The sequence below is a fragment of the Zonotrichia leucophrys genome, chromosome 1A (genome assembly GCF_028769735.1).
Source record: "Zonotrichia leucophrys gambelii isolate GWCS_2022_RI chromosome 1A, RI_Zleu_2.0, whole genome shotgun sequence".
Taxonomy (NCBI): domain Eukaryota; kingdom Metazoa; phylum Chordata; class Aves; order Passeriformes; family Passerellidae; genus Zonotrichia; species Zonotrichia leucophrys.
This window is the reverse complement of record NC_088170.1, coordinates 15642870-15656327: the sequence shown is the minus strand read 5'-3', so window position 1 is coordinate 15656327 and position 13458 is coordinate 15642870.

The window sequence follows — 13458 nt, the reverse complement described above, 5'->3', positions numbered from 1 at the left end:
TCCTTCTGCAGGATATGCACTTTTGCATGAGCACATGGAGCCCACATGGAAACAGAGATGCTGTGAAGAAGGGGAGCCCCGACATGCCACTGTCATATTTTCTAGAAAAATCCCTTCACCAGGATTTCTTCTGGGGAGCTGAGAAGCCTCAGAGAGAAATGAAAATAATAATTATCTGATTGCTTCTCCTGTGTTTGCTGCTTTGGAATGTGGCCTGGAGATCATTTACCAACAGGTGCATGTTTGGTTGGTTCCATGTGAATTGTTTTTACTTAATGACCAGCTGAGTCAGACTCTGAGGAGTCAGTCACGAGTCTTTCATTATCATTCTTGTTAAGCCTTCTGATGTATCCTTTCTCTTTCTTTAGTATAGTTTTAGCATAGCATTCTTTTATATAATATAATATCATAAAATAACAAATCAGCCTTCTGAAAACATGGAGTCAGATTCCTCATCTCTCACCTTGTCCTGGGGACCTCACAAACTCAACACTGACAGACACTACAAAGGCACATTCAAGCCACAGCAGCAGGTTATCAATAATCCCTGATTAGGGAACTTTTCATCCATCTCCAGGTACAGCTGCATCTCTGGGGTTTGTCTTGCATCATCTTGTTTAGGATCCCCTTCTCTGGACAAACCCTGGCTCCCATCCCAATACTCCTCCTGTGTTAAAGGTGCGTGTCACACAGCTGATGCCAGGATTTTTCCTCCTGGGAAGTTTTCTGGCCCTGGCTCATGAGCTGCTGTGCATGTGGGTCAGAGCAGAGGTGTGGCTGTGCCCGGGGCAGCTCAGGAGGTTTGCAGAGCCAAGTGGGCACAAGGGCTTTGCTGAGCTCATCTCCATTCAGCCCAGCCTCTGTCAGGTGCACAGCCCTGCCTTACACAGCACCTGCTCCCAGAACAGGCCCAGTTACCACTGCAGGGCCAGCCAGCTTCAGAGGCTGTGCAGAGGGAGCTGAGGGAGGACATCAGCACGATCCATACCTCACATGTGTCCTCAGCCCACAGACCAAGGTAAATCTGCCTCTGGCTGGCCACGCCAGAATCCTACACGTGGAATCCCAGCTCCTCACTTGGCACTGCCCATATCTGCAGCTGCAGCTTTGCCACTTATCTCAGCCCATATCTGCCCCTGAAACAGGCTCTCCCTCATTCCCCTGGCACCGGGTGCTGCTTCCAGGTCAATGTCTAAAATCACCTCCCCTCGTGGCAGGATGACTCCTAATGGTGTTAAATGGGATGCACACCTGTGGCTGCTGTGATGCAAACCAGGTTGCTTTGGTGCTGATCTCCCAATTATTTTTGTACACTTGGCAGGACCCACCATCCACCTGCAACTGGCACAGCAGCATCAAAATCTAATGGAGTAAAGATAAAGCCTCTAGAGGCAAATATAAATTACTAACAAGCTTTTCACAATGCCAGCATGTGCCACCCAGACATATTAAAGAAAGACCTCAGGTTGCTTCTGCTCCTTCCTCCTCTGTGCCACTTAGGGATTTCCTCCACCACCGGCAATCATGGATATGATTTCACCTCACTAAACCTCACTATGCCCAAGGGCAGCTATTTTTTTTTCAAATTACTTCTGAAAGCCAATCCATCTTAGAGCTGCATGAGGGATAGAAAATCTGCTTATCCAGTGCACACAGACAGACGGCACAGTAGAGTGAAAACCTGAGTCAGGGATGCTGGTCAGAATTCACCTCACTAAATATATGTTCATGCTGGAGGCCCTCACACTCAGGCTCAGGTCCATCAGGCACTCCAGTTGCTCTGGCATCCTGACCTCCTAAACAGGATTGGGGGGTTTTCAACATTAGAGTGCTCCAAGTGTTTCTTTTCCATGCAGAAACTGCAAGCTTGAGTTCTCCATAGCTGTCACAGCCCAGGATAACAGCCCAGGTGTGTGATCACCTCTGCATCCATACCTGCACATACACGGCCTGCATGGAAAAAACAGCTGCCACAGGAGCCACAGGCTGGGAGAAAGGCTGACATTGCCTCAGTTGTCACTGTGCTTGGGTCCTGGCCCCATCAGGCAACTCCAGATGTGCAGCCCAGCGGTCCTGTCTTGGCAGAGCCCTCTCTCACACCCTGGCAAAAGAGATGCCTCAGAGGGCTCAGTGAAATGCAAATGTAGCTGGTTCAAAAGGAAAATTAAATTCTAAGGGTTTGCACAAGAAACAGCCTGGGGGCAGAGAAAGGGCTGAAAGTTTTTCATTGAAATGCAGAGAAGAAATTTTCTTTCTCAGGAAAGCAAACCCCCCCCCCCCCTCGGGCTGATAATTTTGTTAAGGTAGCAGGAGAGTAACTGGTAGCAAAACCTATTCTAAACTGGTCCTGAGAAACCGTGTGAGTTAAATCATCCCCGGTGTTTTCCGATGCACGACACTTTCTACTTTTTTCATCACTGCTGTCTTGAAATACACAGGAGGAGAAAAATTTAAAAGCACAGGGGAAGAAAAAGTCTATCAAGTCTTAATGAGAGCAGAAATGATGAAAACAGAAACCCCTCCAACATGATCCCAACGTGTCCCAAGCACATTGAGTGAATTACCATCTGCCAATGTTCCCTCTTAGCTGGAGTCATTAATCTCTTCAGCTGCCTGTGCTGGGCTCCTTGGTGAGTGAACCTCTTGCATACAAAACCATCAGACTGCAGAGCTGCTTCACAGACAACCATTTTGCCATCCTTAAAACCTTTTTAGCTTTGCCAGGCTGTTCTTGAGTGGATTCATCATACCCAGTACATGAGGAAAAAAATGGGAATGGGTTTGGTAGGCAGAAATTAAAGATTTGGCTTGGTCTGAAAAAGAGAGGCGCTGATCCAACCCGTGGGGAGCGTGTGCTGGCAGAGGGAGCAGCCCAGAGGAATATGCCTTGGAGGGGGCGCTGAATTCAGCAGGGACAATGCCAGGGAGCCATGGGCTGTCCTGGCACATGGGGTGTCCTGGCACGTGTGCCAGCGGTGGAGGCACACCCCTGTGCCCGGCTCTTTCACTCGGCACAGGGCACTCGCAGTTCCCTCTCAGGCTCCCCGGCTCTCGGTGCGCCGCCGCCGGGGCGCTGAGCGGGGCCAGGCCTCACACCGCGGCCACACCGCCTGCCCTCATCCTCCGGTGCCACCCCCGCCCGACCCCCGACACTGCACATCCGCCTGTGTCTGGGGCACCAGGGCCCTGCCCGGGCTCAAGAACAAACAGACAAGCTGTGTCTGGCTTTTTTACTAATCAACAGACTAGTAAACATTTTTCCCTGTGTTTTTTTCCTCCTTTGTACTCCCCAGACACTCAGTTTATACCATATGCTCTGTGTGTGCCAGCCCAAACCTTCCCTGTTCCATCCCCGCAATGTCTCCATTGCTGTCCTGTGATGACAGGAGTGACAAATTCTGCCTATTCTTTCATCCCAGCCTGTTCTGAGGACCATGCATGCTGAGAAATGCTGCAGAAGGAATGGAGTCTGTTTTATGAAATATCTCTATTATATGGACTCTCTGATAGCTATGAAGAAAGCAAACTCATAACTTTACACACAGGAGGAAAGCATGAAAAATTCTCATCTCTTCTGGTGCTTTTTCACTGAGTGTGTCAACAGCCAGTGGTTTTGAGAACCCAACTCTTCCCTCATCTGCTACTGAACTGCCCAGGAGTTACTGGTGGTTCTCCAGGGATAGCAGAGTGACAGTCACCCACAGGCAGGGCCTGTAAAAATGATCATATTTGGAGCTGTGATAACCTTCAGGAGGCAGGGTAGAAAACAAAACAAGCAGCCTTGGAGGGGCGGACACAAGAACTGGAGCTTTTTTCCCTCCCAGGTCTAGTCCAGAGTGCTGAAGGAGGAGGTTGGTGCCCTGCTCTGTTTGCTGGAGGAGATAGGGCTTGGGGCAAACACCTTCAGGCTAGTTTCCTGTTGACTCCAAGAAGCAGAGCAATTACAGCCATCCTCTGAAGTGTGGGAGATAAAGGTTATCTCCAGTAAAAAGAATGCTGATGTTTCTGGGTAGCCCTTGTGCACAGAGAGGAGTAGCTAAGCAAACTCCCTGTGGACTTCAGGAAACACAAAGGCTCTTCAGAGTCTATATGCTGATAAGGCTCCTGGGAAAATTTTAACCTAACCTTTCTCCAGCTTTTTGCTTTCGCAGAAAACTCTATGTGTCTCTATGTGAAGAAATCTCAAGAAGAAAATTTAAAAGACATAAAATTTAAAATACATATATATTTCTTCTTTTTTTTTTTTTTTTTTTTTTTTTTTTTTACCCAAGTTTCACTTTCTACATGGGGAAAAAAGATCCAAGTCCACCAGGTCAACATCAGGGAGATGACCTGAGTGATTGGGGAAATTAAAATATGATGACATGCCACTTTTTTTTTTTCTCTGCTGCATTTCATGTGTACTTTAGGCTCTCATTCTGCCCTGTAGAAACTGCAGTTACAAAAGACTGAGTCTACTTACAATTCTCATGTGGCTGTGTATGTGGAACCATCTGTTGAAAAGAGAAGTCAGTTGTAAGCACTTAATAATTGGATTTACATATTTCTGGATTACTAATACTTTTGGATATTCTATCGTACTAACAAAATACATGAATAGACAGTAGTGTCTTCTAAGCACTGTTGATAATTTCTATTCCTTTTTGAAATGCTGCTTTGAAATCCTTTTCTGGATTCATCAAACCCTGGCTCTGAAGAGGAAGTGCACTGCTTTCTGCAGTTACTTTTTCCTCTTGAATTTCCTGGTTTAAATTCCTTGGAGCATATTTCTGCCTGATTGGCAGAATATCTAAATGAATAGCTCCTGGCAAAATGTAAACACTGACACATTAGGGGACAAGTTACTCTAATTGTGAAAGCTAGCAGATATTTGTCTAACTAACACTGTAATTGTTTTAAGGAAGCAAATACAAGAGTGACTAGTTATGAAATGCTTTTCATCTGCTAAAAGAATTTCTCGTATTCATTTCAGGCAAAGACTACAGTAAGGATTCCCACTGAGATAAATCACCTAAATAAGTGATTACCATAATAATAACTACCCAAGGTAAAGAAGTTTACAAGCCCCTTAGACAACAAGGTTGCAGAAATGGGATCTTTGTCTTTATGAGGGGTCATGTGAGCCAAGGAACATGGATTTATCTTCCAGAAGGGCTGGAAGCTACAAAAGCACTGGAATTGCTTGTTTGTGTCAGTGAGCAGTTCCAAATGCCTGTGGTGATCACATCCCTTCAGTTACTGTACTGCAGCAGGGCTTTTGGGTCTGCCTGATGGTTACTTCCACAGGTGTGTTAGTGGAGATGCCTTGTTAAGAAAATTTAAAACAAGTTGGTTTATACACCTCTCTTTACCTGTAATGTAAAATTACTACAAAGCAGACATGGACATGAGATGAGATTTTTCCTTCTGAGGAATAAGCTTGAGTTGAATATTCCAGGCACTTTCCATGCTGGGATGCCACAACTGAAGTGATCCAAATGTGTTTGGTTAAGATCTGGAGCTCGTTCTGAAACAACTGTGGTCAGATCTTCCCAAGGTTTAACCACTGTTCCATCCTACAACTGGTGTTGCTCTGGGGACTCCTTGTCAGAGAATCTTCAGGAATTCAGCCCTGTGAATTCCAGCAAATGACAGATTTAGCAGCAAACTCCATCCCTAAGCTACTGACTGCTGGAGACTTATCTGTGCTCTGATTCTCTGATTACCACCCTTCCCTTACTTATCTCTCTTGCTAGACCATGAAACACAGTGGAAATAAATAGAAACAGAGGCTGTCATGCACAATGCTAATTATGCATTCAATGCTTCAGAGGTCCTGAGGGATTTTTGCTTCATGATAACAATCTGCTTTCTTCCTCATTTGGCAGCAAATTCAATTACATATAAATGATCAACCCCTAAACCTTGACACAACCTTTTATACTGATCCTTGGTCCTGCTGTCTCACAGATGACCAAGCGTATCTGGGGCCATTTATTTGCTGTTGGTTTATATGCCTGCTGTAAAATGCTCTACTCCCCTTTTAAGAAACCTCAAGCTCCAACTCTAAGTTTGTGCTTTTGGACCATAGAGTCTATAAAATATCCTGGGTTTATGTTCTTCTGCACCTAGTGGATAGACACAAGATTTTTTTTAATCTTGTGTCCATATTAAAGATTTTTAAAAAATACACTTTCAGATAAGAAAAATAGTTGGAACACGAGGAAAAAGAAAGAGCAGTCAGTGCTTAGGTAAGGTTTCCAAAGGCTTTTTCAGGCAGAGAAGTGATGAGCTTGAAGGGTGAACCAAAGGAAACTTAAATCTGGAGTCGGTAGAAATAATTAAATATGGCAGGCCTTTCATATACATTACTGGCACTGTGAGTGAAATAAAAATCTGCTCCATGGTCAAAAGAGTAACTGAATGACAGAAAAGAAATCATCAGGTGAGTTGAGATCAATACAAATACTTTGGGTATGCACAGCACACAAATATTACCTGACACAGAATTCAGGACAGGGTAGATTTCTCTGAGAACAGGGCAAAGCATAACTTAGGAGGAGGAGAAGATGGGCTGGGTGCAGATGGATGTAACAGTGAGACACCATGACATAAGATTGCTTGTGCCATGATTGTGTCTGGAAACCTGAGTCAGATCCTGTGATCCCAGAGCATAAAATGCCATGTCAGTTTCTCCTAAAAAACTTTAAATTTTCATCAGCAGTAACACTTCCTGTTCCAGTCTGAGTTTCCACTGGCTTTTAGGTTGAAGCTATAAGTAGAGCAAAGAGTAAAAAACACGAGTTGGGAGAATAAACATTACTCTGAGCTGGCCAGCTAAAGAATTTGTCATACCAGAGCATAAATATGAGGATGAAAGTTCTCAAAAAAATAGATTCCAAGAAAGCCATCCAACTGTATGGCTCTGATCTTCATTTTCTACCTGAAAGAAACCATAGATAAGTGCAAGCTGGGCATCTCCACTGTGGTTTTCAATCTTCGTACCAGCTGGAAAGGGATAAGAATAATCAGGAGGCTCTGCATGCTCTGAGGAGGAGTGGCAGCAAAGAAGGGCTTATATGAAAGCAACCTTTATTTCCTGACCCAGATACCTGCAATAGGTGTGGGTTATCCCAGAGCCAGTGAGGGCAGCACAATGTAAACATCAGAGACACACATCATTAATCACATAACTGAGTGGCCTCAGTGGTTCATGTACTTCACAATTACTTTTATGAGGGATGTTGCTGTTACTTCCTGCTTAAGATAGAAATATCTAGAACCTTTTGCAACACCAAATCACACCTAATAAGACATTTCACCAGCGAAGAAGCACTCTGGTCTAAATAAAACTCCCAAAGCCACTGTCTGAGGCCCTGAACAGCCAGAAGCACTTAGAGTTTCTCTTTTCCTATTTCTGTGGTAGCACTAGTGTCATTTTGCTTCCTGAGGTGCCATCAGTTCCTTAAGGACTGGCCAACCCCAGCATTACGGAGCAGTCTTGGCAAGGATCACTGAGTCCCATTGATGTGGTAACCTGACCTGGTTCAATTTTTCATATCTGCTAAGGAGATCATGACAGAATTCATCCCAGCAGCAGACCAGGCGGGCAGCAGAGGGAACCTGAGCTGGAGTTGGCACTCCTAGCCCAGCTCCCTTTCCTTTGTTAGCCTGGGCACTGGTGCTGCTATAAATACTCAGCAGTCACTTGACCTTGGCAGTTGTTTTGGCTGCAGTAATTCTCCTTTGCAGCTGGCAGGGGTTCAAGAGGAGCACATGCCTGCTGCCCCTGCTGCTCAGCTGGAAGGAATGACCTTCCTCTTGCTCTGAAGGTGCAGCTCTGGGGCTGCCTTATGCTCAGTTAAGAAGGACAAATCCCAAAACAGTGACCCCACCTTCTTTTTCCCCCTGCTACACATTCATACTCACTTTTCTGACTGAATCAGACTGAAAATCAATCTAATTTCTTTTCCCTCCAACAATTCACTTTCAGAGTGAAGGGAAAGAAAATGCACTTTTAGGAATCAACACATTTTTCCTCCGTGGCAGATGTGGATTAGAACAGATGGGTCAAAATAACTTGTCTTTTTGCTTTCACTTAAGATGACCAGACAACTATAAATGTATGCTTTGTTTATCTAAAGGTAGATGAGAAAAACCCCATCATCAATGTGTATATTCCATCTTTTCTTTTCATAATTCCCCATTGAAAAGTTTCCTAAGCCAGCTGACCAAGACCCTCTAAAATTCTGCTGGGAGGTGAGCAGCCCTGCAGGCACTTTGTCCTCTCAGCCTATATTTTAGGATTAGTCATATTGCCCTCAGATCACATGTCTGATATTCTGCCACTGAACGGCAGATGTCTGTGAGGTGCTGTGTTTTCTCCAGCTAAATTCCTGGATCAACAGCTCACTGCTGAGCAAGCCCTGGATGGTTTCTGTCACATCAGGTTTCAGAATCACAGCCTCATGCCTGGCAGATCTTTCAATGAAGTGTTTTCCTTTGCCAAGGAACCATCCATGGGAGCAAAGGCTGCCCAAGGCCAGTGCCCACAGGCATTTTCCATGACAAAAACAAACAGAAGAGGGCAGGGCTCTTTCTGCATTCTTTTAATAGCCAACATCTTATTATGGGTATTTAGATAATATTACAGTTCACAAATGCTACAGTAAAAGGCAACTGAGACTTTGCCCAGAAGTCACAACTGTATTTTTTTTTTTTTGTCATTTACTAAAAATGAAGTAGAGCCTTGGCTGATTCTTAGAAAGGCTGATGCTACAGCTAAAATCAATTTGAATTTTGTCAGAATACCACACTGTTACCAGTGACAATATATGGAGCAATGTAATGGTACCATAGTGGAACAGTTCCTTTAGACACATGTCAGGTGTCCAAGGTGGCTGGGCTGATCTCAGCAGGTTTTCTATGCAGAGGTGACATAAACTGTCCCAGAAACAGGAGCTTCCTCTGAAAGACAAGCCTTCCTGGCTGAAACTCCTTTCAAAGTCTAACTGCACTGCCAAATCCTTTCTAGCACTGAGGGAGTTTTATAGCATGGGCAGAATTAGAGGGAGAGAAAGAGTGCAAAGAAAACAGGAATAAGCACTTGATGAGGATAAATCATCCATGCTTGTTCAGCTCATTCACTTGCTCTCTGGAAGTCAGGAGAGCAAAGACTTGTTTATTTTACTAAAGGTTATTGAAATTACCTTATACAAACAGGGACAGATGTCAAGTTCTTTCATCCCATGAAGGATGTAGGGCTGTAGATGCCCTCTAAGTGTACCTCCTATCATAGGGCAAGACAGTTTAATGATGTTTGTGCAACAATGGAGCAACTGAAGAGAATGGAATGTAATTACTTTTGTGGGTTTATTTGATTTGAAAGGTGAGCACCACATCCCCAAGCAGTTCCAGCAGCTGCAGTGGTATTGAACATCACTTGTGATATAATGTAGGCAGGCACAATATAATTTGAAATGTATTAAGCAGCATCACACTTTCAACAATTTAATTGAGGAATAGGTTTGCAGAAGTGAATGACTACAGGGTGCATCAGCAAGAGTAAACAATAAGTTTAGGAAATCTCATCATTTAAAAGGGATTTTAATCTACTCACTGATGAAGAAATACATAAATGTGATGATCACTGAAGGCAGCGATGAGAAGAGCACCAATCTGTAACTAAAGGGGTGACTTGGGAAAAAATGGGGGGTTGACACCTATCCCATAATGTTCATTAATTGTTTGTCTTCAGTTCTCTGAACTTTTCAAAATAGCTCAGTTAAGGGCCCCTATTTTTCAGACACAGATCCAGCCCAGCCAGGCAGAAAAGTCACAGTGAAGTTATAAAACAATAAGACAATTCCTGATCACACAAAATGCAGTTTTTATCTGCTTACAAGATAGTTTTCATGCAAAATGCTTTACTATTTTTTAGAACTTTTAAAATAAACCACTTCTAGTTGCACTTTTGGAAGCTAGAAGCCCCTTCAATCTAACATGCATCCTTTTAAATGTATTAACTTTAATTACTAATCCAAGGCAGGAAAAGGTTTTACGTACTTTCTTTAACGTGCTAAAAAGCAAATCAACAAACTGCAGGAAGCCTGTGACTTTCTGAATGTGTCTCAGCATTAGCCTGCAAGTTTGCAATGACATGGAGATTTTGGGAGTACAATTTACACAGTAAATCTCTGGCACACGTCAAGGAAAAATACTGTGGTGCTTATCTAGCCAGTGTAGCTCATGTCAGTGCTGGGGCTGATTCAAGGCAATTTACAACAGGTTACTTGCATGGGTTACTATTAATAAGAAGTGTTGGAATGACCACCTCGGGCACAGGAGGCATTCATGGACACTAAATTGAGCTGAGTGAAGCCAATTCACACCCCCAGCTACTTCTGCAGTCTGTGGAAATGTAAGCTTCTCTAGAAGGCAGCTCAGAACACGAGCTTAATTTAGACTCAAGTTACAGGAGAGGCAGAGAACTGATTTAGTGTTTCCCAGCCATGACACAGGGAAGGGACTCTCCCTGTGCTTCTTTGTCCTGGACCGTCCTGAGCTGTGTCTGGTATTCGCTTGCACTTCAGCAAGCCCAGTCAGTTGGCTAATGAACAAAAAACTGCTTCAAGGAAATAAAAGTGATATTTCCCTGTTGATTTAATGAGCTGAAATGGCTCAGGAAAAGCTTAGAGAAGCTTGTGGGTGTGAGGGATAAGCAGGGGTGGAGGGCAGCCCTTTGAGGCTTGCCTGATCCCACAGAGCTCAGCTTTGGACTCAGCACTGCTGGGAAACATCACCCTTGGCTGCTCTCTTTGAGAAGAGAAATTTTAAGTGGGCACCTGTTAGATCCAAAACAAAGATATTTGTTGCAGTCATCCTGAAGTTCCTGTCTCAGTTGGCTTTGCCTACAGCATTATAAACCAAAGTGGAAGCTTGATTGGTTGAATAACTGAGCTGTGTTTTATAGTTGGAAGGAGGAGATTCAAAATGTGTCCACAGATATATTCCCTCACCTTTTGTGCATCATCGTCTAGGACCACTGCTGGAAGACATAATTTTCATCACTTCACAGAGAACTTGCACCTGTCCTCACTTCCAGCAATGATTTCCCCTCTTTAAGTCCCTCTAACCAGAGGAACAGATTTGCAGGGTCAGGTGAAACAAGCTGTGACTGAGGACACTCAGGAGCCTCCCAGCATTCGGATGGAGATTGACACTGCGTTTGCCAACAGTTCTCTTCCCCCTCCCCAGGAATCCAACACCATCAGGGGTAGGCATGTTCCCTCAAACCACCTGATTAAAGGAATTCTGCCAAATTCTATCAAGAAATCTCTGCCACTATGAGTCCCTTCTGTGTACAGTGCAAAGCTTGTCCCTAGATGCAGGACTCAGATGCACCAATGGAGACAAACCTCCCTCATTACTGGGAAATGTTAAATAATAATGCTTTCTGGAAGCTCAGCTGTGTCCACAGCTTTTTCCACAGAGCTTGTGCTCTGTGAATGGCAGTGCTAAGGGTCCAGAGTGCAGTATGGCAAAGGTTCTTCAGATAGCGCTGGATGCTTCCCAAACAGGAGGGCGGTCAGTGAGCCTTGACCCTTAACATCAGCAATCTGCTTCAAAGGCAATGGCTGCAAGGTTGTGACTGCTCTGGAGAGGTTTATGTAAACCACAGACAGGTTTCTGTGCAACAGGCAAAAATGTATTCAGTCTGTCTCCAGAATTACTTTTAACAAGGTAAATTATGGGATCATGTAAGTAAAAGTCTAGGTGGGAGTGGGAGTGGTGAATCTGTTCTCCAGCAAAATTCACTGTAAGCAATATCCAGACATTCCTTCTCCCAGTACAACACACATACAAGGAAACCAGCTCCTAAAGAGGCAGCAAGTCTACAGCTGTGGAACTACTTCAGAAGTCATTAAAGGCACAAGATGTGTTTCTATGCTGAAAAATCTACTGTAACATGATGTATTATTGTGTTACAGGAAGCAATTCTTACTTATTACCTCACTGCTATTACACTAGTGCTGTACAGGACTACTACAAAAATCTTTGTACAAAGACCAATTGAAGTGCTACATACCAGATATGCCCCACTCTGTGTGTGGTTACAGGGGTGACTGCACTGATGTAAAAAACTCTCCAGTATGAACACGACCTTGCATCTGTGTCTGGAGAGGTGTTAGTCTGACAAGGTCATATTCACTCCTTCAGACATACAAGTGAAACCACAAAATCCATACATAAAAATCTTAGGACTACTAAGTTTCTTGAACAGTTAACCAGTTCAGAGGAAAAAAAACCCCATCCTTATTGTATAGAAACTAATCTATGGATTAAAAAATCATTCTCTGTCTGTAATTTCAGTTTCATATATTTTTGCTTGCATATGCACTGTTTGCCCCATTTGTCTTGTCACTTTGTTTAGCAGCTGTAGTTTCTCCTGAACCTTCAAATGAGCCAGAGCTCATTAAATCAACAACGTTTAGTTCTTACAAACTGAGTGCTATTGCTTACCTAATTGTAAAACTTATCACCATTTATTTCCTCTGGCATCAAAAATATTCATTAAATGAGATAATCACATTTCACTCCTTTTGCACTATAGCCCCCAAGCTCATGATGTGTTTGTTTGGGGTTTTTTTATAACTAATTCCATTCTAAAGCACTCAACTTATTATGAGTGTGTTATCTGTTTGCACTGTCTAATCTTTAAACAAAAATTAAACAGAAAGTTGGCTTGCTGCCAAAAACAAGGAACCGTTCCTTCAAACTAAACCAGGGCAAAAGAAGCTTGCAAAGCTGCCACTCCAAGATAATTTTTCTTTATTGTGTGATGTATTTTTCCTCCAAATGGCAAATCCAGGTGAAGAAGCACGGAATTAACATAGGTGGACCAGAATTTTAATTCAGCATCTGCCAGCATTGCGTGTGACAGTGCTTAACAATTTCCAGCAGATTAAATCAGTTCTCTGTAACTGCAAAGCTGAACATCTAATGCTTTTCCCTCCATGACATCCACGTGCGATGATGCTTAGAACACATCCATCCTGTAGGGCAAGGACCAGATCCACCAGGTCCAACAGAGTGAGAAAATCCTCACATTGCCATCAGCCCTACATCCCATCCTGTGGTGCAAGGGTTCCTTCCCTTCCTAGGTTAAATTCTTCGTGACTTAGGGCTACAGCCATCATCAGACCATGGCCATCAGAACATCAGCATCCTGCTGTGTGGAACAGTCCCATGAACAGAGTTTTTTGACTGAGATCTCTCTTTTTTTAAATCAGGTTTAAGGGTAATTTTGGGGGGGGGGGAAGGCAGGGAAATTGTATCTACTTTCATTTTGGGAAGATGATGGGACAGATGAAAGTAGTGAAATATCTCAGACTTATCTAATGACACACTTTGTATACAACCCAAAAGTTGAAGTGATTAAAATGTATGCACAAAATATATGTTGCAATTGTATGAAGG